Here is a 23429-nt window from a genome sequence, read left to right on the forward strand (position 1 = left end):
TTTGTAAAATCATTTATTTTATTTTTGTTAGCCATTAAAAGGTATCATAACTTCAATATTATCTTGTTTTTCACACTGAGAGCATTATTCTGCCATCTTTGTCGCCCACTAAGCACATTACGCTGTATGGATGACTAAATATAGTAAAAAAATTGTAATTTTTCTGAGTGTTATAAATCACAGAAATGTACCTCCGACCATGTAATAATGTATGGCTAAGAAATTAAACCCTTCAAAATTTGTAAATGATTTTTCTCAGTTTGATAGATCACAAAAATGTACTCAGACCACATAATACTGCATGACTGAGTTACTGTATGTAACCCTACAAAAAAAGTTAATGCTTTTTTTCAGTTTTATAGATCACAGTAAATGTACCCCAGACCACTGAATAGTGCATGGATGACAACTGCAATCCAGCTATTTTTTAACACTTTTTTGTAGTGTTACATAATATCACAGAAATTTACCCCAGGCCATGGAATAGTGTATGGGTGAGAAATGTAATCCATCTAATTTTTTTAATCCTTTTTTGGAGTGTTAGATATCACAGAAATGTACCATAGAACATGTAAAACAGTTTGGCTGAGAAATTTGAGGCTGCATTTTTTTAAATCCTTTTTTAAGTTTCACACAGCACAGGAAATGTACCCCAGATCACATAATACTGTATGGGTAAAAAATGTAACCCTGCAAAATATTTAAATGCTTTTTTGGAGTGTCATACATATATGTTTCATCCAGAACACAGAATTTTGTATAGGTAAGAGTTTTAACCCATGGAAATTTTAATTTTTTTTTTGAGTATTATATAACACAAAAAAGTAGCACAAATCACGTAGTACACTATGGATCAAAGTATATTCGATACTCTCGCCAAAAAAGCTGTAGCTATATATTTGCCAACAGACTGCACAGCCCTAATCTCTGTCTGTAGACTGGATTCTCTCACTCTCCTTGTGTCATGTCGGACGCTGTTCACACTAGGGCGTCCGACAGACAGCGGTAATTCCACATACGTCCACTACATGCTCAGTGGCACCGGCTAGACTTTATCCAGCTTGCTCGGGGTTAATCTAACTGGTAATTTGGTTGGAGGCTGGGTCACACCCACGGCCTTTAAATAGTCATGCTGGACTTTGGGCGTCGCCGATTATAGCTTGTGCTTTGTGCCTAGTGATTCCGGTCTGGAGTGGTGGTCTTGTGGGAGGAATATCGTATCTGGTGGTGTATTATCCTTTGTCATATTCCTCCTTCCTATATTTGTATTTGTTTTGCCCTGTGCACATTATAGTGTATTCCTGTGTGTCTGCGGCGTGGTGCGTTTTTCAGTTTTCCCTGTCTGTGCTTTCTGTGGGGATTGGTGTTTGGTCTCTTCACTGGGTGGCGGGTGGTGGTTTCAGCTTAGGGCTGAAACAGGAGACAGGGTCAGGCTTGGCGGCCCAGACATGCACACCTTTAGTGTAACTTCTGGGAAAGGGACAGACAGGGTTTCCCTAGCCCAAGGGAAATTGCAGGGGCCCTGGTAACCAGCCTTAGTCTACCCAGTACTCCCATGACATTATAATCGGCCCAAAAAGAAAAAAAAAAAAGGGTTTTTTTATGTCATGGAATCCATGACTTCTATAACCCGCCAGTTGGAGGTGCTGTCCTTACAGGTCACTGAATTAAAGGGGGCAGTTCAGCAACAGGGTCTTGTGGTGTCTAATGTGCAAGTGGAAACTGCAGGTAGAGTTGCAGAGCCAAAAATCCCTTTAGCTGAGAGATTTGCTCAGGAACGCAGTAAATTTGTTGTTTTCCGTGAAGCTTGCAAATTATATTTTCGTATGCGCCCGCTTTCCTCAGGTAATGAGGCTCAGCATGTGGGCTTGGTTTTGTCATTACTGAACGGAGATCCCCAAGCATGGGCGTTTTCATTACCTTCTGATTCAGCTGCATTTAACTCAGTGGAGAGTTTTTTTTCTGCTCTTGGACTCATATATGATGATCCTGACATATTGGCTCTAGCAGAATCTAAAATACGTGCTCTCCGCCAGGGGGAGCGAATGGCGGAGGATTACTGTTCTGAATTTCGCCGTTGGGCGGTGGACACACAATGGAATGACCCGGCACTGCGGAGTCAGTTTGTATATGGGGTTTCGAGAAGGGTTAAACAAGCCCTTCTGATGTATGAGACTCCTGCTTCTCTAGAGTCTGCCATGAGTCTTGTTGTCCGCATTGATCGCCGTTTGCGTCAGGGGCGCTAGAGACGTCGCCTATGGGGGAGGTCGTAGGTGCACGTGAGGTTGCTGCAGGTGAGCTCACGGAGCCTATGCAAATCGCAGGGGTGTCACGTCAGCAAGCCCCCTCGCTCAGGAAGCAGGGAGCCTGTTTTTGCTGTGGTAAAAAGAGGCATTATGTAAATGCTTGTCCTCTGTTTTCTAAGAAAAGCGCAACGGCGGAAAACTACTAAGCTCAGAGGGTGTGGAGGAGGCCAATCTGAGCTTATGCATATCCTCCATGGTGGTCTCTCAATGTATGCCAGAGTTATGGTCACTGGCAGAGAGCTGCCAATCACTGTTTTTGTGGATAGTGGTTCGGCCACTAATCTCATTGATGAGGAATTTGCTCGCACGGCCGGGTTCACGGTCAAAAAATTGCCTCATCCTGTTCAGGTGGTCACCATCAATGCTACCCCTCTCCCACAGGGGGAGATTATTGAGTTTGTGGCTGAGGTGAAACTCCACATTGGGGTCCTACATTCTGAGCAGGTTACATGTAGGGTGCTCAGTAATCTTCCTGCACAAATGGTTCTGGGTTTTCCATGGTTATCTATGCACAACCCGGTTATTGACTGGAAAACTCAGGACATAATTCAGTGGAGCAGATTTTGCCAGGAGAATTGCCTGGCCACATGTGTGTCCGCTGTGACTCCAAGCATTCCTGAGTCACTGCTGGATTTTACAGATGTGTTCTCAGAGAAGGGTTGCTCAGAATTGCCATCACATCGCCCCTATGACTGTACTATTAGGTTTAAACCAGGGGCCAAATTGCCGAAAGCTAGGATGTTCAACATCTCTGGTCCTGAGAGGCAAGCGTTAAAAGACTACATTGCTGAGAGTCTGAGCAAAGGGCACATCAGGCCTTCGTCCTCGCCGGTGGCAGCGGGGTACTTCTTCATTAAAAAGAAAGATGGCGGACTATGCCCGTGTCTGGATTTCAGGGAGTTAAACCAGATTACGGTTCGTGATCCATACCCTATGCCACTGATACCTGATTTGTTCAACCAGGTGGCTGGTGCAAAGTGGTTTTCCAAGCTTGACCTCAGGGGGGCGTACAACCTCATAAGAGTCCGTCAAGGTGATGAGTGGAAGACGGCTTTTAATACTCCTGAGGGTCATTTTGAAAATTTGGTGATGCCATTTGGGTTGACAAACGCGCCTGCAGTTTTTCAACATTTCATAAATGATCTATTCTCGCATGTTCTGGGGAAATTCGTTATTGTGTACCTAGATGACATTCTCATTTATTCATGCGACCGTGATACTCATTTAGACCTTGTGAGGCAGGTGTTACTGCTACTCAGGGAAAATAAGCTCTATGCTAAACTTGAGAAATGTGTATTTTCGGTTCAGGAGTTGCCTTTCTTGGGTTATTTTGTGTCTGCTTCAGGGTTTAAAATGGACACCGCTAAGGTGCAAGCGGTGCTGCATTGGGAACAGCCTGATAACCTAAAAGCACTCCAGCGGTTCCTTGGGTTTTCCAACTATTATAGAAAGTTTATCAAGGATTTTTCTACCATTGCTAAACCGCTTACTGACATGACGAAAAAGGGTACCAATTTCTCTGCCTGGCCTCAGGCTGCTGTGCGCGCATTTGAATTTCTGAAGAACAGTTTTGCTTCGGCCCCCATTCTGGTGCAACCGGACGTATCAAAACCATTTACCGTGGAAGCTGATGCGTCTGAGGTTGGAGTGGGGGCGGTGCTGTCACAAGGCTCATCCTTGGGCGAGTTGCGTCCTTGTGCCTTCTTTTCCAAGAAGCTGTCATCTGCTGAACGTAATTACGATATCGGCAACAGGGAGTTGTTGGCTATCAAGTTGGCTTTTAAAGAATGGTGACACTTTTTGGAGGGGTCGGTCCATCAGGTTACAGTTATCACCGACCATAAAAATCTGCTGTATTTGGAGTCAGCCAAGCGAGCCTGCCCCCAGGCAGGCTCGCCGGGCATTGTTTTTCACGCGGTTCAACTTTTTTGTTACGTACTGACCTGGGTCTAAGAACACTAAGGCGGATGCTTTGTCCAGGTGTTTTCCGGGGGGAGAACCTTGGAAAGATCCAGTACCCATCTGTTGTGAATTAGACTTTTTTGGCTCCCTCTTGTGGTCACTAGTGATTTGACTCTGGGATTGTCTTTCCTCAGTTTGGCACCCACCTGGGTCGTTAGTCCAGGGGTGTTGCTATATGAACTTCCTGAATTCTCAGTCTGGTGCCTGGTATCGTTGTAATCAGTCCTTTCTGTTTGCTCCTGTCTGCTGGTCCTGGTTCGTGCAAAATTAAGCTAAGTCCTGCTTCCTTGTTTTTTGGTTATTTGTATTGCTCTTATTTTTTGTCCAGCTTGTACTAAATGTGATTCCTGATTTTGCTGGAAGCTCTAGGGGGCTGGTATTCTCCCCCCGGGCCGTTAGACGGTTCGGGGGTTCTTGAATATCCAGCGTGGAAATTTTGATAGGGTTTTTGCTGACCGTATAAGTCATCTTACTATATTCTGCTATTAGTCAGTGGGCCTCTCTTTGCTAAATACCTAGTTCATTCTTACGTTTGTCTTTTCTTCTTACCTCACCGTTATTATTTGTTGGGGGCTTGTATCCAACTTTTGGGGTCTTTTTCTCTGGAGGCAAGAAAGGTCTATCTTTTCCCTTCTAGGGTTAGTTAGTTCTCTGGCTGGCCCGAGACGTCTAGAACCAACGTAGGCACGTTCCCCGGCTGCTGCTATTTGTGGTGCTAGGATTAATTATACGGTCAGCCCAGTTACCACTGCCCTATGAGCTGGTTTTTTTGTGTTTGCAGACTTAGTATTTATTTCTGAGACCCTCTGCCATTGGGGTCATAACAGTATGCCAGGCCCAAGTTGAATGTTTAATGCATTGCAGAAGTGGGATTATAAGAAAGGAAATTCTGAGTTTTTTTTTTTTTCTTTCTTCCTCCCCTTTACCTTTGAGTGGCTTGAGCTTGCTGCAGACATGAATGTCCAGACCTTGATTACAAGTGTGGACCAGCTTGCTGCTCGTGTGCAGGGCATACAAGATTTTGTTACCAGTAGTCCTATGTCTGAACCTAGAATACCTATTCCTGAACTGTTCTCTGGAGACCGATTTAAGTTTAGGAATTTCAGGAATAATTGTAAATTGTTTCTATCTCTGAGACCCCGTTCATCTGGAGACTCAGCTCAGCAAGTAAAAATTGTTATCTCTTTCTTACAGGGCGACCCTCAGGATTGGGCCTTCTCGCTAGCGCCAGGAGATCCGGCATTGGCAAATATTGATGCGTTTTTTCTGGCGCTCGGATTGCTTTACGAGGAACCCAATCTTGAAATTCAGGCAGAAAAGGCCTTGCTGGCTATTTCTCAGGGCCAGGATGAAGCTGAAGTGTGTTGCCAAAAATTTCGGAAATGGTCCGTGCTTACTCAGTGGAATGAGTGTGCTCTGGCCGCAAATTTCAGAAATGGCCTTTCTGAAGCCATTAAGAATGTGATGGTGGGTTTCTCCATTCCTACAAGTCTGAATGATTCCATGGCGCTGGCTATTCAAATTGACCGGCGTTTGCGGGAGCGCAAAGCCGCTAATCCTCTTGTGGTGTTGTCTGAACAAACACCTGATTTAATGCAATGTGGTAGAATTCAGACTAGAAATGAACGGAAAAATCATAGACGTCAGAATGGGTTGTGTTTTTACTGTGGTGATTCTACACATGTTATATCAGCATGCTCTAAACGCCTAACAAGGGTTGTTAGTCCTGTCGCCATTGGTAATTTGCAACCTAAATTTATTTTGTCTGTGACTTTAATTTGCTCATTGTCTTCCTACCCTGTTATGGCGTTTGTGGATTCAGGTGCTGCCCTGAGTCTTATGGATCTGTCATTTGCCAAGCGCTGTGGTTTTGTTCTTGAGCCGTTGGTAAATCCTATCCCTCTTAGAGGTATTGATGCTACACCATTGGCGGAAAATAAACCGCAGTTTGGACACAGGTAACCATGTGCATGACTCCTGAACATCGGGAGGTGATTCGTTTTCTTGTTCTGCATAAAATGCATGATTTGGTCGTTTTGGGTCTGCCATGGTTACAGACCCATAAACCAGTCTTGGATTGGAAGGCAATGTCTGTGTCAAGTTGGGGCTGTCAGGGAATTCATGGTGATTCCCCGCCGGTGTCTATTGCTTCCTCTACTCCTTCGGAAGTTCCTGAGTATTTGTCTGATTTTCAGGATGTATTCAGCGAGTCCAGGTCCAGTGCTCTGCCTCCTCATAGGGACTGTGACTGCGCTATAGATTTGATTCCAGGTAGTAAATTTCCTAAGGGAAGACTATTTAATCTGTCTGTACCTGAGCATACCGCAATGCGTTCGTATATCAAGGAATCTCTGGAGAAGGGGCATATCCGCCCATCCTCTTCCCCTCTTGGTGCGGGATTCTTTTTTGTGGCCAAGAAGGACGGATATTTGAGACCTTGTATTGACTATCGGCTTCTGAATAAAATCACTGTTAAATTTCAGTATCCTTTGCCTCTGTTGTCGGACTTGTTTGCCCGGATTAAAGGTGCCAAGTGGTTCACCAAGATAGATCTTCGTGGTGCGTACAACCTTGTGCGCATTAAGCAAGGAGATGAATGGAAAACTGCATTTAATACGCCCGAAGGTCATTTTGAGTACTTGGTGATGCCTTTTGGGCTCTCTAATGCTCCTTCAGTGTTTCAGTCCTTTATGCATGATATTTTCCGGAAGTATCTGGATAAATTTATGATTGTTTATCTGGATGATATTCTGTTTTTTTCTGATGATTGGGACTCGCATGTAGAGCAGGTCAGGATGGTGTTTCAGGTCTTGCGTGAGAATGCTTTGTTTGTTAAGGGCTCAAAGTGTCTCTTTGGAGTACAGAAGGTTCCCTTTTTGGGTTTTATTTTTTCCCCTTCTGCGGTGGAGATGGACCCAGTCAAGGTCCGAGCTATTCATGATTGGACTCAACCCACGTCAGTTAAGAGTCTTCAGAAGTTCTTGGGTTTTGCTAACTTCTACCGTCGTTTTATCGCTAATTTTTCTAGCGTTGTTAAACCTTTGACGGATATGACCAAGAAAGGTTCTGATGTTGCTAACTGGGCTCCTGCAGCCGTGGAAGCTTTCCAAGAGTTGAAGCGCCGGTTTACTTCAGCGCCTGTTTTGTGCCAGCCTGATGTCTCACTTCCCTTTCAGGTTGAGGTGGATGCTTCTGAGATTGGGGCAGGGGCCGTTTTGTCGCAGAGAGGCCCTGGTTGCTCTGTAATGAGACCATGTACTTTTTTCTCTAGGAAGTTTTCGCCTGCTGAGCGGAATTATGATGTTGGCAATCGGGAGTTGCTGGCCATGAAGTGGGCATTTGAGGAGTGGCGTCATTGGCTCGAGGGTGCTAAGCATCGTGTGGTGGTCTTGACTGATCACAAAAATCTAATGTATCTCGAGTCTGCTAAACGCCTGAATCCTAGACAGGCCCGTTGGTCATTGTTTTTCTCCCGTTTTGACTTTGTGGTCTCGTATTTACCAGGTTCAAAGAATGTGAAGGCTGATGCTCTTTCAAGGAGCTTTGTGCCTGACTCTCCTGGAGTCGCGGAACCAGTTGGTATTCTTAAAGAGGGAGTAATCTTGTCAGCCATTTCTCCGGATTTGCGACGTGTGTTGCAGAGATTTCAGGCTGGTAGACCTGACTCTTGTCCACCTGACAGACTGTTTGTTCCTGATAAGTGGACCAGCAGAGTCATTTCCGAGGTTCATTCCTCGGTGTTGGCAGGGCATCCGGGAATTTTTGGCACCAGAGATTTGGTGGCTAGGTCCTTTTGGTGGCCTTCCTTGTCACGGGATGTGCGGTCATTTGTGCAGTCCTGTGGGACTTGTGCTCGAGCTAAGCCTTGCTGTTCTCGTGCCAGCGGGTTGCTCTTGCCCTTGCCTGTCCCGAAGAGGCCTTGGACACACATTTCCATGGATTTCATTTCAGATCTTCCGGTGTCTCAGGGCATGTCTGTCATCTGGGTGGTATGTGATCGCTTTTCCAAGATGGTCCATTTGGTATCTTTGCCTAAGCTGCCTTCCTCTTCCGATCTGGTTCCTCTGTTCTTTCAGAATGTGGTTCGTTTACACGGCATTCCTGAGAATATCGTGTCTGACAGAGGATCCCAGTTTGTTTCCAGGTTCTGGCGATCCTTTTGTGCTAAGATGGGCATTGACTTGTCGTTTTCGTCTGCCTTTCATCCTCAGACTAATGGACAAACGGAGCGAACTAGTCAGACTCTGGAGGCTTATTTGAGGTGTTTTGTTTCTGCAGATCAGGATGATTGGGTGACCTTCTTGCCGTTGGCTGAGTTTGCCCTTAATAATCGGGCTAGTTCCGCTACCTTGGTTTCGCCATTTTTCTGCAACTCTGGTTTCCATCCTCGTTTTTCCTCAGGACATGTGGAGCCTTCTGACTGTCCTGGGGTGGATTCTGTGGTGGATAGGTTGCAGCAGATTTGGAATCATGTGGTGGACAACTTAAAGTTGTCACAGGAGAAGGCTCAGCGTTTTGCCAACCGCCGCCGCGGTGTGGGTCCCCCACTTCGTGTTGGGGATTTGGTATGGCTGTCTTCTCGATTTGTTCCTATGAAGGTCTCCTCTCCTAAATTTAAGCCTTGCTTCATCGGTCCTTACAAGATATTGGAAATCCTTAATCCTGTGTCCTTTCGCTTGGATCTTCCAGTGTCGTTTTCCATTCACAACGTGTTCCATAGGTCTTTGTTGCGGCGGTACGTTGTACCTGTGGTCCCTTCTGTTGAGCCTCCTGCTCCGGTGTTGGTTGAGGGCGAGTTGGAGTACGTGGTGGAGAAGATCTTGGATTCTCGTCTCTCCAGGCGGAGGCTTCAGTATCTGGTCAAGTGGAAGGGCTATGGTCAGGAGGATAATTCCTGGGTGGTTGCCTCTGATGTGCATGTGGCCGATTTAGTTCGTGCCTTTCACGCTGCTCATCCTGATCGCCCTGGTGGTCTTGGTGAGGGTTCGGTGACCCCTCCTTAAAGGGGGGGTACTGTTGTGAATTAGACTTTTTTGGCTCCCTCTTGTGGTCACTAGTGATTTGACTCTGGGATTGTCTTTCCTCAGTTTGGCACCCACCTGGGTCGTTAGTCCAGGGGTGTTGCTATATGAACTTCCTGAATTCTCAGTCTGGTGCCTGGCATCGTTGTAATCAGTCCTTTCTGTTTGCTCCTGTCTGCTGGTCCTGGTTCGTGCAAAATTAAGCTAAGTCCTGCTTCCTTGTTTTTTGGTTATTTGTATTGCTCTTATTTTTTGTCCAGCTTGTACTAAATGTGATTCCTGATTTTGCTGGAAGCTCTAGGGGGCTGGTATTCTCCCCCCGGGCCGTTAGACGGTTCGGGGGTTCTTGAATATCCAGCGTGGAAATTTTGATAGGGTTTTTGCTGACCGTATAAGTCATCTTACTATATTCTGCTATTAGTCAGTGGGCCTCTCTTTGCTAAATACCTAGTTCATTCTTACGTTTGTCTTTTCTTCTTACCTCACCGTTATTATTTGTTGGGGTGTTGGGTGAGCATCATGATGCTGTCCTGGCTGGCCATCCAGGGGTTAGGGGTACCTTGGAGTTGGTGTCGCGTCGGTTTTGGTGGCCCAAAATCCGACAGGACGTGGTCTCGTACGTATCAGCATGTACCATGTGCGCTAGGGCTAAGACGTCCCACTCTCGTCCTGCTGGCACACTGCATCCTCTCGGGGTACCCAGTAGGCCATGGACGGAGATTTCCATGGATTTTATCGCAGATTTGCCCTCCTCTGCTGCGAACACAGTCATTCTGGTGGTTGTTGATCGGTTCTCAAAGATGTCACATTTTGTGTCTTTGCCTTCATTGCCTAACGCTAAGACTCTGGCTCAGGTATTTGTGCAGGAGGTCGTCAGACTTCACGGGGTCCCATCTGACATTGTGTCTGATAGGGGTACTCAGTTTGTGGCAAAATTTTGGAAAGCTTTTTGCTCACGGCTGGGGATCAAGTTGTCACATTCTTCTGCGTTTCATCCTCAGTCAAATGGTCAGACCGAGCGTATGAACCAGAATTAGGAGCAGTACTTACGCTGTTTTGTTTCTGACAATCAGGAGGAGTGGTCGACGTTCCTTCCTTTGGCTGAGTTTGCTATAAATAATCACCGTCAGGAATCGTCTGGGGAGTCCCCGTTCTTTTGTGTTTACAAGCTCCATCCTCAGTTTTGTACTCTACATCAGGGGGGTTCTTCTGGCGTCCCGGAGGAGGACCACTTAGGAGCACAACTGGCATCCGTGTGGAGGAGAGTGAAACAGCGCTTGCTAAGCGTAGGTGCAAGGTACAAACGAGTGGCTGACAGTAAACGTGTGACAGGTCCGGACCTGAGTGTGGGTGACTGGGTGTGCTTGTCCACAAAAAACATAAAACTCAAGATTCCATCCTTGAAATTGGGTCCAAGGTTTATTGGTCCATTTAGGGTTGCCACCATCATTAACCCGGTAGCCTACCGTTTGGCGCTCCCTACGGTATATAAAATATGCAACGTGTTCCACAGATCTTTATTAAAAAAGGTTGTGGGTTCTGTGGACACGTCGCCTATGCCACCTCCAGTCTTGGTGGATGGCAATTTGGAGTTTGAAGTCTCCAAGGTGGTTGACTCTCGAGTAGTGCGCCGCACATTACAGTACCTGGTTCATTGGTGTGGTTATGGGCCGGAAGAGAGGTCCTGGATACCAGCCTCGGACATACATGCGGACCGGCTGGTCAGTATATTTCACCGCCACCATCCGGACAAGCCAGGTCCTATAAGTCGTGAGGGCGCTGGGGTCCCTCGTAGAAGGCGGGGTACTGTCATGTCGGACGCTGTTCACACTAGGGCGTCCGACAGACAGCGGTAATTCCACATACGTCCACTACATGCTCAGTGGCGTCGGTTAGTTTGCTCAGGGGTTAATCTAGCTGGTAATTTGGTTGGAAGCTGGCTCACACCCACGGCCTTTAAATAGTCGTGCTGGACTTTGGGCGTCGACGATTATAGCTTGTGCTTTGTGCCTAGTGATTCCGGTCTGGAGTAGTGGTCTTGTTGGAGGAATATCGTATCTGGTGGTGTATTATCCTTTGTCATATTCCTCCTTCCTATATTTGTATTTGTTTTGCCCTGTGCACATTATAGTGTATTCCTGTGTGTCTGCGGCATGGTGCGTTTTTCAGTTTTCCCTGTCTGTGCTTTCTGTGGGGATTGGTGTTTGGTCTCTTCACTGGGTGGCGGGTGGTGGTTTCAGCTTAGGGCTGAAACAGGAGACAGGGTCAGGCCTGGCGGCCCAGACATGCACACCTTTAGTGTAACTTCTGGGAAAGGGACAGACAGGGTTTCCCTAGCCTAAGGGAAATCACAGGGGCCCGGGTAACCAGCCTTAATCTACCCAGTACTCCCGTGATACCTTGCTCCTGTGACTCTCTCATCCTCCGTAGGTTAAAAGCAGATTGTATGTAAGGTGATACAAACAGCAAATCAAACGATTAGCCCTTAGAAGGGTTATTAGTGTGATGTCTCAGCTTCAGCACCAGTATCAACATTGGAGGCCTCTGATTCATAATACTAACACTCTCTCCCTCCAATACGAAGTGACACAGAGCTGTGTAATGACATCAGAGTGCCGAGTTGAGTGGTGCCTGGTCTTTTATAAGCCATGATGATGTCAGACGGCCAGCCAATCACAGTAATGACACAACCAAGATGGCTACAGCATTACAGTGACAAGCAGTCAATTCCCGTAAGCTTATTGGCTGTTTAACAGGTGCCAAGAAAGTGGGACGGGGATTCGAGTTTTGCATAGAGCACCACCCATTGCTCGCTAAGTAATGAGTACATTTGAGCACAGTGATACTCGTAATAACTGAGTATTGCCGAGCACATTCGTTCATCCCTACTGCCTATGCATAGTTAGTCATTTAGGGGAATACTACACAGTGGCCTCTAAAATGCTCCCAGCAAACAGATACCGTATTTTTCGCACCATAAGATGCACTTTTTTACCAAAAAATTTGGATCGAAAATGGGGGGTGCATCTTATGGTGCGAATGCAGGCTTACCAGAGGGTTGCGGCAGCGGAATCATTGGTTGCGACAGAGGTGCAGCGATGCTGTGGCGGAGGGCGGTGCAGAGTGCACCTGAGCAGGTGTCTGTATCTCAGCCTGTGATGTGATACAGGATGCATGCAGCATAAATGTGTCCACGCCCTGCATGGTGTTCACGCTGCTGTCCGGTGTCCATGCTGCGGCCCAGTGTCCACAGTGAGCACATCAACAGTTTCCCTGTGCGGTCTTCCTGAAGCCGTGGGCCTCCGGAGGATTCAGGAAAATGTCCGAAGGAGGTCACGCGTGTGCAGAATGAGATCTCGGAGGCACTTGGCTTCAGGAAAATTGCTGCCGAGATCTCATTCTGCACATGTACGGCCTCCGGCAGCCATTTTCCCGAAGCCTCCAGCGGCCCACGGCTTCAAGAAGATGGCCCCATGGAAACCAGTGATGCGCTCACCATGGACACCGGACAGCAGCGTGGACACCGTACCGCGGCGTGGACACATTTCTGCTGCCTGCATCCTGAGGAAGGGACCCTGCTAATATTAATTACAAGTATTATAAAGCCAGTTTGTTCTGGGTGTATTAGGTCTAGAATCACCGTAAAATGAATCTAGTAGAATCCCTCCAGACAAATCCTTTGTAAAAACCTCAAGGAGATAAAGCACCAGGATCTTCTAATATTTGTCTGTGTTTCAAAACACAGACAATTAGGGCCATGAGCTTTACCCAAGGCCATATCTTGTATACAAAAACGTATTTAATGAGAAGTAACATCATCAACTCAGAAAACCCTTTGAGATGCCTTAAGTGTAGGGAACTGTAAATCTGCTTGATAATGAAGAAATTCGGTTTCAGAGACAGTGATAGTAGATCTATAAAGAATGACATAGTAGTTATGGAAGCAAAGGGTGATTTCCTCAGCCTCTGTAACAATGTAACTGTCAGGTGCATTGAGGCATTACAAGTATTATGTTGGCACACCATAAAAGCTAATAATTTACTTGATTGGTTCCCAAGTTCGAAAAAGGATTGACTAGTTAAAAACAATTTATGCTTACTTTATTTTGAATGTGTTGAGATTAAGGCTCAACCTCACTAACCTGTTTGCAGTTGTAGGATTAAAAATACGTAACTGTTCTGAAACTTTCAATTGTCCCTCTGAGGATTTGCTCACATCTGCGTATTAAAAATCACTCTGATGCTCAACCCAACAAGTTAGCCAAATGTCATGTGTATGTCATTCCATATGTCATGCGAGTGTGAGATTTTTTTCTCACCTAGCATCTGTATGACATTCGTATGACATGTGTATGCAATCCGTATGCAACATCGTCTTTTACACACTGTAATACTCTGTCATGGTTTCACCCCTCAGTGTGTCTGGGATGCAGTTACTGACAGCTCAGTCTTCCACTCTGGTGCAGAGGTGTACTGAGCTATAGGTGTTTTGATTCACAGCCCTGCCATCCAATCTGAGATGGTGAGGCGCTGGCTGTCTTCAGGTGTTCATTATCCCAGGTGATTGCCAGGCTACTTTACTGGGCTGTTACTTCCAGACCTCGGACAGTCCTCCATTCAGCTACGGTGAGGTTTGTCTCTCGGTACCTTGCGTTCTGTTTATAGATATTCCATTGCCTGACTTTGGACCTCGTTCTCACCATCTGTCTGTTTCACTTCTTCTGCTCTGACCCGCTATCCTCCTGATCAGGGCTGCCATCAGGGCATTACTACCTTGACTGACATATGGGGCCCGATGACCAGAGGGGGCCTGCATCGGACCTTGTCTCTTCTGGTCATCGGGCCCCATTGGCAGACTTCTGCCGGTGCAGAAACTGAACCTGTGTCCAAGACGCAGGTTCAGGTAAACTCTATTGCCGTGCGGGCCCTGGCCCACAGTTAAAAGCCGCTAGCCAATCGGAGGCTGGCAGCTGACGTCAGCACGCACATCGCCGGCATATGATGTCATTGTCATTCGCCGGCGAGTGCGCGCTTGAATTGCATGGAGGGAACATCACCGCAGGAGTGCAGCAAGGTAAGGAGAAAGTTTTTTTTTATTTTTATTGAAAGCGGCAGGGGGGCAGGATGGAAGACACAGGGGGAAGAATGGAAACACAGACGATCACTGTATTACCTGTACACTGTACACTATATACAGAGCTCCTGTGTATAATGTCACCGGTAATGACTGTATTACCTGTACACAGACACTGCATACCAAGTACAGATCTCCTGTGTATAATGGCTTTTATGGTGATATTAGTATTTTTTTTAAATTAATAATCAGTATTGTAGTTCACTATCTGGTGGTAATATGTTGTCTGGCCATGGTGTGGTGGTACTTGTTCCTTGTATATGCTATTATTCGGTCACTGTGGTGGTAATATGTGGTCTGGACATGGTGTGGCGGTATTTGTTACTTGTATGTGGTATTATAGGTCACTATGTGGTGGTAATATGGTGTCTGGTCATGGTGCGGTGGTATTTGTCACTTGTATGTGATATTATTGGTCATTTTAAAAATTGAAAAATAAATAAAAATATACCAAAATTGTATTGGATATTTTAACAAATGAGAAATGATTAATAGGATAGATTAGAGTAGTGCTCGGCCAAAAGCATGTACCTTTTTTTGGGCCAAAACAAAAGCTGCTGGCTATATGTATGATCTGGTGATGGGAACTGTTAATGTGTGATTGGTGAGAAGTGGAGATTATCCAAGAGAGAGCAGTGGGGCTGTGGACAATTCGAAGGGTGGAGCCTGGAAGGAGTCACAAGAGAGCCCCGAAAATTTTGCCAGTATGGGGCCCCAAAATTCCTAGTGGCAGCCCTGCTCCTGATATTCTGAACATTAATGGAACATTACCTGACTAAGCCTTTGTCTCTTCCTTCTGTTTATGACATACCTTCCTGGCTTTTGAACTTAGACTCCTGACTATCAGGTCTCATGGCTGTGAAAAAATAACTCAGTGTCACATTACGTCTAGCCAATGCTTTTTTCTTTTTCGCCACCATGGAGCCTGTTAAGACGCTCTGTGATCAGATGGTGAATTTGACGCAGATGACTCAGGATGATCTGGCTAAGAAATGGAGTCATCACAATATCAGTTGCAGGGTCAAATAATTTTATTTGGTTAGCATTTACTGGTTATTTTATGAGGGGACCCCAGAAACAAAATGACATAAGGTCCCCCCATAATTTAAAACCGGCTAAACAGATAGATGTGGACTGATATTAATAGCCAGGGAAGTGACCAGGAAAACTGGCCCTCATCCCATGTAAAAACATCATCTCTCAGTCACCCCAGAAATGGCTCATCAATAAGATGCACCAAATCTGGCGCTTAACCTTGCTCTTCCCACTTGCCCTGTGGGGCAAGTGGGGTTTATATTTGTGAGGTTGATGTCATCTTTGTATTGTCAGGCGACGTCAAGCGATTATGCTACTGTCAAAGTGTACCGGCTGGCCGGGATAGCAGTCACATCACTGATTTGACCGTTCTGCAAATAATTTGGATCATCGTGGGACAGTATGAATTATCATCACATTGGACCGGTGAGGGATATGGTTATTTATTATTTTTCTTTTTTTCCAGGGGACATTGACATCAGTGGCTAAGATGTAAGGTGGGTATCATGGTTGTTTATTATTTTCTGTCTTTTACAGGGGACAAGAGCTTCAATGGAATAGGCATATGCTAAGTATAAATGTGCTTTTTTATATTTACTTCAAATAAAGGAGTCTGTGTCTTTCTTTGAAATAAATGATTTTATTATGGCTGTGTCTTTTTTACAATCTAACTATGGGGTTAGTAATAGACCTGCTGGCTTGATGTCAGCTGCCATAAAACAGCTGACATCAGCCCCACAAATATTACCCCACTTGCTACTGCACCAGAGCACCTCCAGAACCACCATCCTACATTATTCCTAAGGATAATGTAGTTTCTATGCTAACCTTGGAATTGGAATAGGAGATCTTTAAAGTCCAGTCTTTGGCTCTTTCCTCTACTCCAGGGTCCAAATTGTTTGTGTCTGTGTAGCTAAGATTTCAGGTGTTACAGGAATTTCATGATTCTTTGTTAAGTAGTCACTCTGGGGTTACTGCTACATGGAAAGTCATTGCTAGACTTTTTTGGTAGCCATAGATGCATAGTGATAATTAAAGATTTTGCATCTGTCTTTGAAGTATGCGCACGGGCTAAAGTCAGTCATAGCTGGCCAACCAGGGAATTGGCTCCATAGCCAATTTCAAAGAGACCATGGACGCATTTGTCCATGGATTTTATCATGGATTTGCCTCTGTCTGGTGGGAAAACTGCTATCTGGGTGGTAGTTGACCAATTAAGCAAACAAGCTAGTTTTGTTCCTTTGTCAGGATTCAGACTCGGGATTGACTTGCCATTTTCATCTGTTTACCACCCTAAACAGAATGGTCAGACTGAGAGGACAAATCAATCAATGGAACACATTTTAAGGTACTTTGTGGCAGCTCGCAGGAGGACTGTTCTTCATTTTTACCTCTCGCTGAGTTTTCTTTCAACAGTTGAGTAAATCAGACTACTGGAACCTCACTGTTTTGCTGTAATTAGGAATTTCATTCTCATTTTGGTGAATTTTCTAGGATTAATTCTGAATGTCCTGGGGTGGCGGTCACCGTACAGAGACTTGGGGATGTTTGGAGAGAGGTTTAAAAGAATATTGGGACTGCTCAGATTTACAAAAAATGGAAGACTGATAGACGTTCAGTAGTCCTGTTTTAAGATTGGTGATAAGGTTTGGTTGTCATCTAGGATCATTAAACTTAATGTGCCATCTGTGAAGTTGGGTCCAAAGTTTATTGGTCCATATGAGATCCTAGAGGTGGCCAATCCTGTGGCATTTAGATTCAAGCTTTCTGAATCCCATTTTGCATCCCTAACCTGTTCCATAAATCTCTATTGATGGAGTTTGTCAATTTAGCATTGTCTCCCTCATCCCTGCCTCCTCTGATTTCGGTCGACTGTGGCTTGGAGTATGAGGCTCAGAGGGTTGTGGTTTCTCGTACAGTCCAAAATTCCCTCCAATACCTCATCTAATGGAGGGGATATGGACCAGGGGAGAGAACCTGGGTCCCAGCTCGGGATGTGAAGGCCGATCGGTTAGTCAGGGTCTTCCATCTAAAATTTTCTGGGAAGCCTGGAGGTCTGGTGGCTCTCCCTAAAAGAGTGGGTACTGTCCCAGTTCCACCCCTCTGTGTGTTTGGGATACAGTTACTAACAGCTCAGCCGTCCAATCTGGTTGAGGGGTGTGCTGTACTGTCGGTGTAATGATTGACAGGTAGGCAGTACAATCTGAGGCTGTGAGGCGCTGGCTATCTCCAGATGTTCATAATCCCTGGTGATTGCCAGGCTACTTAACTGGGAAGTTACTTCCAGACCTCTGCCAGACATTAATTCAGCTACTGTGTGATTTGTCTCTCTGTGCCTTGCATTCTGTTTGTAGATCTTTCATTGCCTGACCTTGGATCTTGTTCTGACCATCCATCTGCTTAACCCTTTCTGCTCTGATCCACTATCCTCCAGGTATTTTGACCTCAGAACGTTACCTGACTAAGCCTTTGTCTCATCCTTCTGTTTATGATATACCTTTTGACCTTGGACCCCTGACTATCCCATGTCATGGCTTGGCTATGAGAAGTGACTTAGCCTCACACTATGTAGCTTAATGCTTGGTTACAAAACTAACAAAGCAATCTTACGTAAAGATATATATATATATACATGATTGAAAAATAATATCAATGAAAAAACAAAGCCTAAGTACCAATGTATAAAATTTACAAAAATCTTTTATTAATCATAATTTTTGACAAAAATCTAAAAAAAACATACAAAATGCCACATTAGAGGCTGCAAGAAAACCAAAACGCCTCCTGAGGAAGTGACTTTCACAAAACGTGCTTTGGGGCGGCGGGAGCACCTGCATCAGACGCTACTCACATGTAAGCTTCTCCTGTGTTATGATTATGTATGAACACTTTATGATTCCAACACCGGTTGCTTTATATTGAAATTTATGCTTGCATCATATATGGATTCAATTTGAAGCACTTTATATACACATTTAGGCTAGTTTCACATTAGCGTTTAAATCCGCAGCGTTTAAAACGCATCCGCAAGTGGTGGAAAAAACGCATATAAATGCGTACAAACGCGGTGTTTTATAGACGCATGCGTTGTCGCATGCGGTTAAAAAACCGCCGCGTTTGTACGCGTTTATATGCGTTTTTTCCTGCGTTTGCGCTTTTGGTGCGCATGATGAGAAATTTCACAAGAGAAAAATCAAGATAACCAGACACCGCCAATGGGACTACAGAGGGCGTGTATTATGGGATTTCTTTATATAGACCCCTGAACAGCTGTAATCTTCAGATTTTGCTCCTGTATCCTGTGTCATGATGGATCTTCGCATGGAGAGCTTTTATTTCAACCTGGATTTAAGCATCAAGCTGTTTCTTGCCTGTGCTTTTGCTTGGGAGCAAGACAGAAATCGCGAAAGCTGGAGAAGGAGACAACGTAGGCGTTTTTGGAGGCACCCCATTATCGAACTACATGAGAGCCGTGGAGCCTCCACACGCTCTATGCCGAGCTTAATGCCAACCTGGAGAAATTCCAGGAATACACCAGGATGTCGCAAGACTCGTTCCGGGATTTGCTTTCTCGTGTCCAAGGAGCCATACGGCGACAGGACACCCAGCTCCGTAGAGCGATTCCACCGGAGGAACGTCTGCTGGTTACATTAAGGTACGTTCAAAATCTAAACCAATGACAGTCCAAATTTAGTGTTTTCTGACATGTATTTATTGGCTATTTTCCTTTCTTTCTTTAGCGTAACCACACCATAAAAAGAATAGATTGTAATATTTTTTGTGTGTGTTTTTCTTCCAGATTTCTGGCAACCGGAGAGAGTTTATCATCCCTCCACTTCCAATACCGGCTTGGAATATCCACCCTGTCCGGAATAGTTGTGGACACCTGCCGGGCTTTGTGGAATGTACTCCAGGATGAGTTTATACCCCTACCCACCTTGGACATGTGGCTTGAAATTGCGGAACAATTCTGGAGTGTGTGTGATTTCCCCAACTGTTTAGGAGCGGTGGATGGAAAGCACATTCGCATTATCAAACCAGCCAGAACAGGATCGGAGTACTTCAATTACAAAAAATATTTTTCTGTTGTGCTCATGGCAATAGCCGATGCGAAGTGTCGCTTCATCGCAGTGGAGATTGGAGCTTTAGGCCGTGGCAACGATTCCCAGACTTTCAAGAACTCGGATATGGGCCGCCGTGTGTATGGCAAAAATTTCAATTTTCCCCCGCCACAACCTCTCCCCAACACTCAAGGTCCACCAATGCCATTTGTTATGGTTGGGGATGAGGCCTTTCAGATGTGTGAAAACCTACTGAAGCCCTATTCCAGTCGGGACTTGAACCACACTAGAAGGATCTTTAACTACAGACTGACCAGGGCCCGAAGAACAGTAGAGTGTACCTTTGGCATTCTGGTCGCTAAATGGCGCATTCTTGCATCAGCTATTAATCTAAAAGTGGAAACAGTCGACGAGGTGGTCAAAGCCTGTGTGGTTCTGCACAATTACATAATGGTTAAGGAGCAACCCAACATTGAACTGGATGAACCAGTTGCACACCCACTGCCCGATTTCCAGCATCACCCGCTGCGGTTAACTGCAGCCGTTGGTCACATGCGGGACCAATTTGCTGCCCTTTTTGATTCAGATATTGGATGTGTGTCATGGCAGGACAACGTTGTGTAAATGTCCTGTTGTAATTACATCTGTACTAGTAATTTTCTACAATGATAATAATATTTCTCATTAATAAACTTTAGTTTTGGTTGTGTTGACCGTGTCTATCTTTTTCCTCTCCAAACCAAGGCTGTCCTAAAACTGGCAGTATTTGATCTGTATTTAATATCAGTTTTTGTAATCCAAAACCAGGAGTGGGTGATAAAAGCATAGGTGCTAGTTTTTATGTTAATATCATAATTTACCTCTAATTGTTCCACTCCTTGTTTTGGCTTACAAATACTGATATAAAACACTGGCCACATACTGCTAGTAATGGCAGCCATGTTGCTTTATTGGTAAGCTTGTTGACGTCATTGCATCCTGATTCTGTTCTGCTGTATCCATTGGACACAAACTGAAGAGACAATCACTGTCACACTGTCTATACTCATCAAGTCAGGTGTCAGAAATAATGAATTCATGATAAACATATACAGGCTCATGAATTCACTATTTCTGACACCTGTGCAGGTGAGCATAGATATGTAGTGTGTGACCACCATTGTCCCTCAATTTGTGTGTAATAGATTATGTATAAAGAAGAGAAAATGGTGGTTATACAAGGCAGTTCTCTACTCACCAGGTCAGGTGTCATAACTAATGAGTTTTTTGACACCTGACCTGTTCAGTAGAGGTCTGCACTGTATTTCCACCATTTTCTCTTCAGACTGCCACACTAGGCACTGTCAAAAAGAGATTATGGAGATACATGTAATATTTTTTGGCCCACCTCATATCTGTATACTAAAGACAGACAAAGCTGCAGTCTTTTTATTTTTAACTACTGGAGATATGATGTGGCCCAAAAAGTAAGTGTGTGGCGAACTTTCTTGGCGCACGGTGTGTGTTGCCAGCGGCGGAAGACACAATAAACCAAACATAATTTTGGCAAATCAAACTTTTTATATTTTATCAACTAAAAAATTTATTTACTGCGCCGGCTTGGGGTAGAGTGATGTAAACGGGGGGTGTGAAGAACTGAGGCCTGGCTAACCGTGGAAGATGCAGAGGTGGCAGGAGAAGGGGCAATGAAACTAGAAGGGTCTGGAAGTTCGGGGATGGGGCTTGACACATGAGAGGCTTGAGACGCACTGGAAGGGTGAGACAAACCTGACATTACAGACACATTGGGAGGTGAAGGGGAAGGAATGCTAAGAGTCCTCTTTTTTTTTTTTCTGTGTTTTTTTGGGGGTTTGCCTGTTTGTGGGAGGTCTTGGTGGGCTCATATGGCGTGGCGTGGTGGCGGGTGACCTGTCAGGGTCCGGCTGCACTGTGTCAGAGTCCATAGTGCTCGTAGATCGTGCAGCCATGTCAGAGTCCATAGTGCTCATAGAGCGTGCAGTCATGCCAGAGTCCATAGTGCTCGTAGAGCATGCAGCCATGCCAGAGTCCATAGCGCTCGTAGAGCGTGCAGCCATGCCAGAGTCCATAGTGCTCGCAGAGCTTGCAGCCATGCCAGAGTCCATAGCGCTTGCAGAGCGGAAGGCCATGCCAGGGTCCTGCTTCATCGTGGTGGTGGCGGTACGGAAGGCCATGCCAGGGTCCTGCTGCATTGTGGAGGTGGCGGTACGGAAGGCCATGCCAGGGTCCTGCTGCATTGTGGAGGTGGCGGTACGGAAGGCCATGCCAGGGTCCTGCTGCATCGTGGTGTCAGTGGAGGAGGTCCAAGCAGGAGCAGCAGATGTCATGGTGGTGGCGGTGGGATGTCCAACTGCACTCGGCATGGTGGTTGTGCTGTAGTGTTGTCCGGCTGTGGAAGGAATTGAGGTGGCCGTGCAGTGGGATGCAGCAGAGGTCGGCATTGAGGACAATCGTGACAGTGAAGGCACAGGTGGATATGCCCCCACTGTCTGCTGGAGATACCGACTCTGCTGCATAGCCTGCACGTAAGCAGAATTGCAGGCCTGCATGACACTCAGCTGGAGATCAGGAGTAAGTTGTTCCGACATGCCCTGCTCAATTTGATTAAAAAAATGATGTGCTGGCCTCTGGAGGTCAGCTTTCACTTGATCAAGGCTTTTGCTGACCTCCTGGATACGTGCATTCAAGAGGTTATGTGAAACATCCATTCGGTCACCCAAAGCCTTGATTGCATCGTGTAAAACCGAGCTCAAGTGCAAAAACTCGGGCATGAGTGACCTGTCCGAAGCCTTCTGCCGCTGCCGGGAGGAGCCCCAAAAAAATGGGGCAGTGGAAGAGGACTGCGAAAGGGGAAGACCTGATGGACCAGCTCCCTGGTCTCCCGTTAGTGTGAAAGGCCCACTTGCTGCTGCGCTGCTGGATGGCTGGGACGGGTCCGTGGCTGTCGGATGAAGGACCACTCCAGAACCTGGGCCAACAGTAGTGCTGTATGTGCTGTGAAAAAAGGAAAAAGAAAATTGCTATCAAAAATTAACCAGACGCAAAATCCTGTGGAATGTAAAAATACAGATTATGGCAATACAATACAACCTAATGCACGTGATAAATACTTACATTCTCTGGGCAAGGACCGGTCTTAAAAATGACAGTACTCGATGGTATTTGTATCATCTGATCCTTGCTCCTGAACCACTGGGAACACAGCTCTCTTGACGCAGATCCTTGTTGAAGCGGTCCTTCATCGAAAGCCAATGTGTTTTGACTTTCGATACTGTTAAAAAAAAAATTGTCATCAGAAAAAGTACTTTTGGCCATGCTCACACAACTGTGTGTGATGAGAGAAACTCCAGAGAGTTTCTTTCATCACACACAGTCGAGTGAGCACGGCCAAGGTCTCTGCTACTTCACACTGCAGTGCAATACTTACCAAATGCAGCTCGGACCCGTGTCGGGGCGTTGTTTTAGCCATCCCACATCGCTTGGGCCACCTCATTCCATAACCGCCGGATCGTGACGTTGTTTGAGTGCAGTGGATCCCGGGTGTCCCACAACGGGACTCGCTCCAGGACCAGGGTGATAAGGAGGTCATTCTCTATCAGATCATCCTCCCGTTGTGAAACCTAAAAATTAAAGAAAGTCATTAAAGTTTGCTCAATTAACATAAGGAAAAGAAAGAAAAAAGATGCTGAGAAATGGCATGAATAGGAAAGTCAACATACAAAAGGATTCCAGAAGAAAAATGTAAAGAAATACGAGTGGAAAGAAAGGAAGATTCAAGAATATTACACTGAGGACAGTCAGCCTTGTATACGTACCCGCTGCCGTCTTGCCACCGGACCTTGACTCCGCTGCTCCTGCCCTGTCTCTGCCGCAGTAGAAGAGCTCTAAAAAA

This window comes from Ranitomeya variabilis, chromosome 4, assembly GCF_051348905.1.
Source record: "Ranitomeya variabilis isolate aRanVar5 chromosome 4, aRanVar5.hap1, whole genome shotgun sequence".
Lineage (NCBI taxonomy): Eukaryota > Metazoa > Chordata > Amphibia > Anura > Dendrobatidae > Ranitomeya > Ranitomeya variabilis.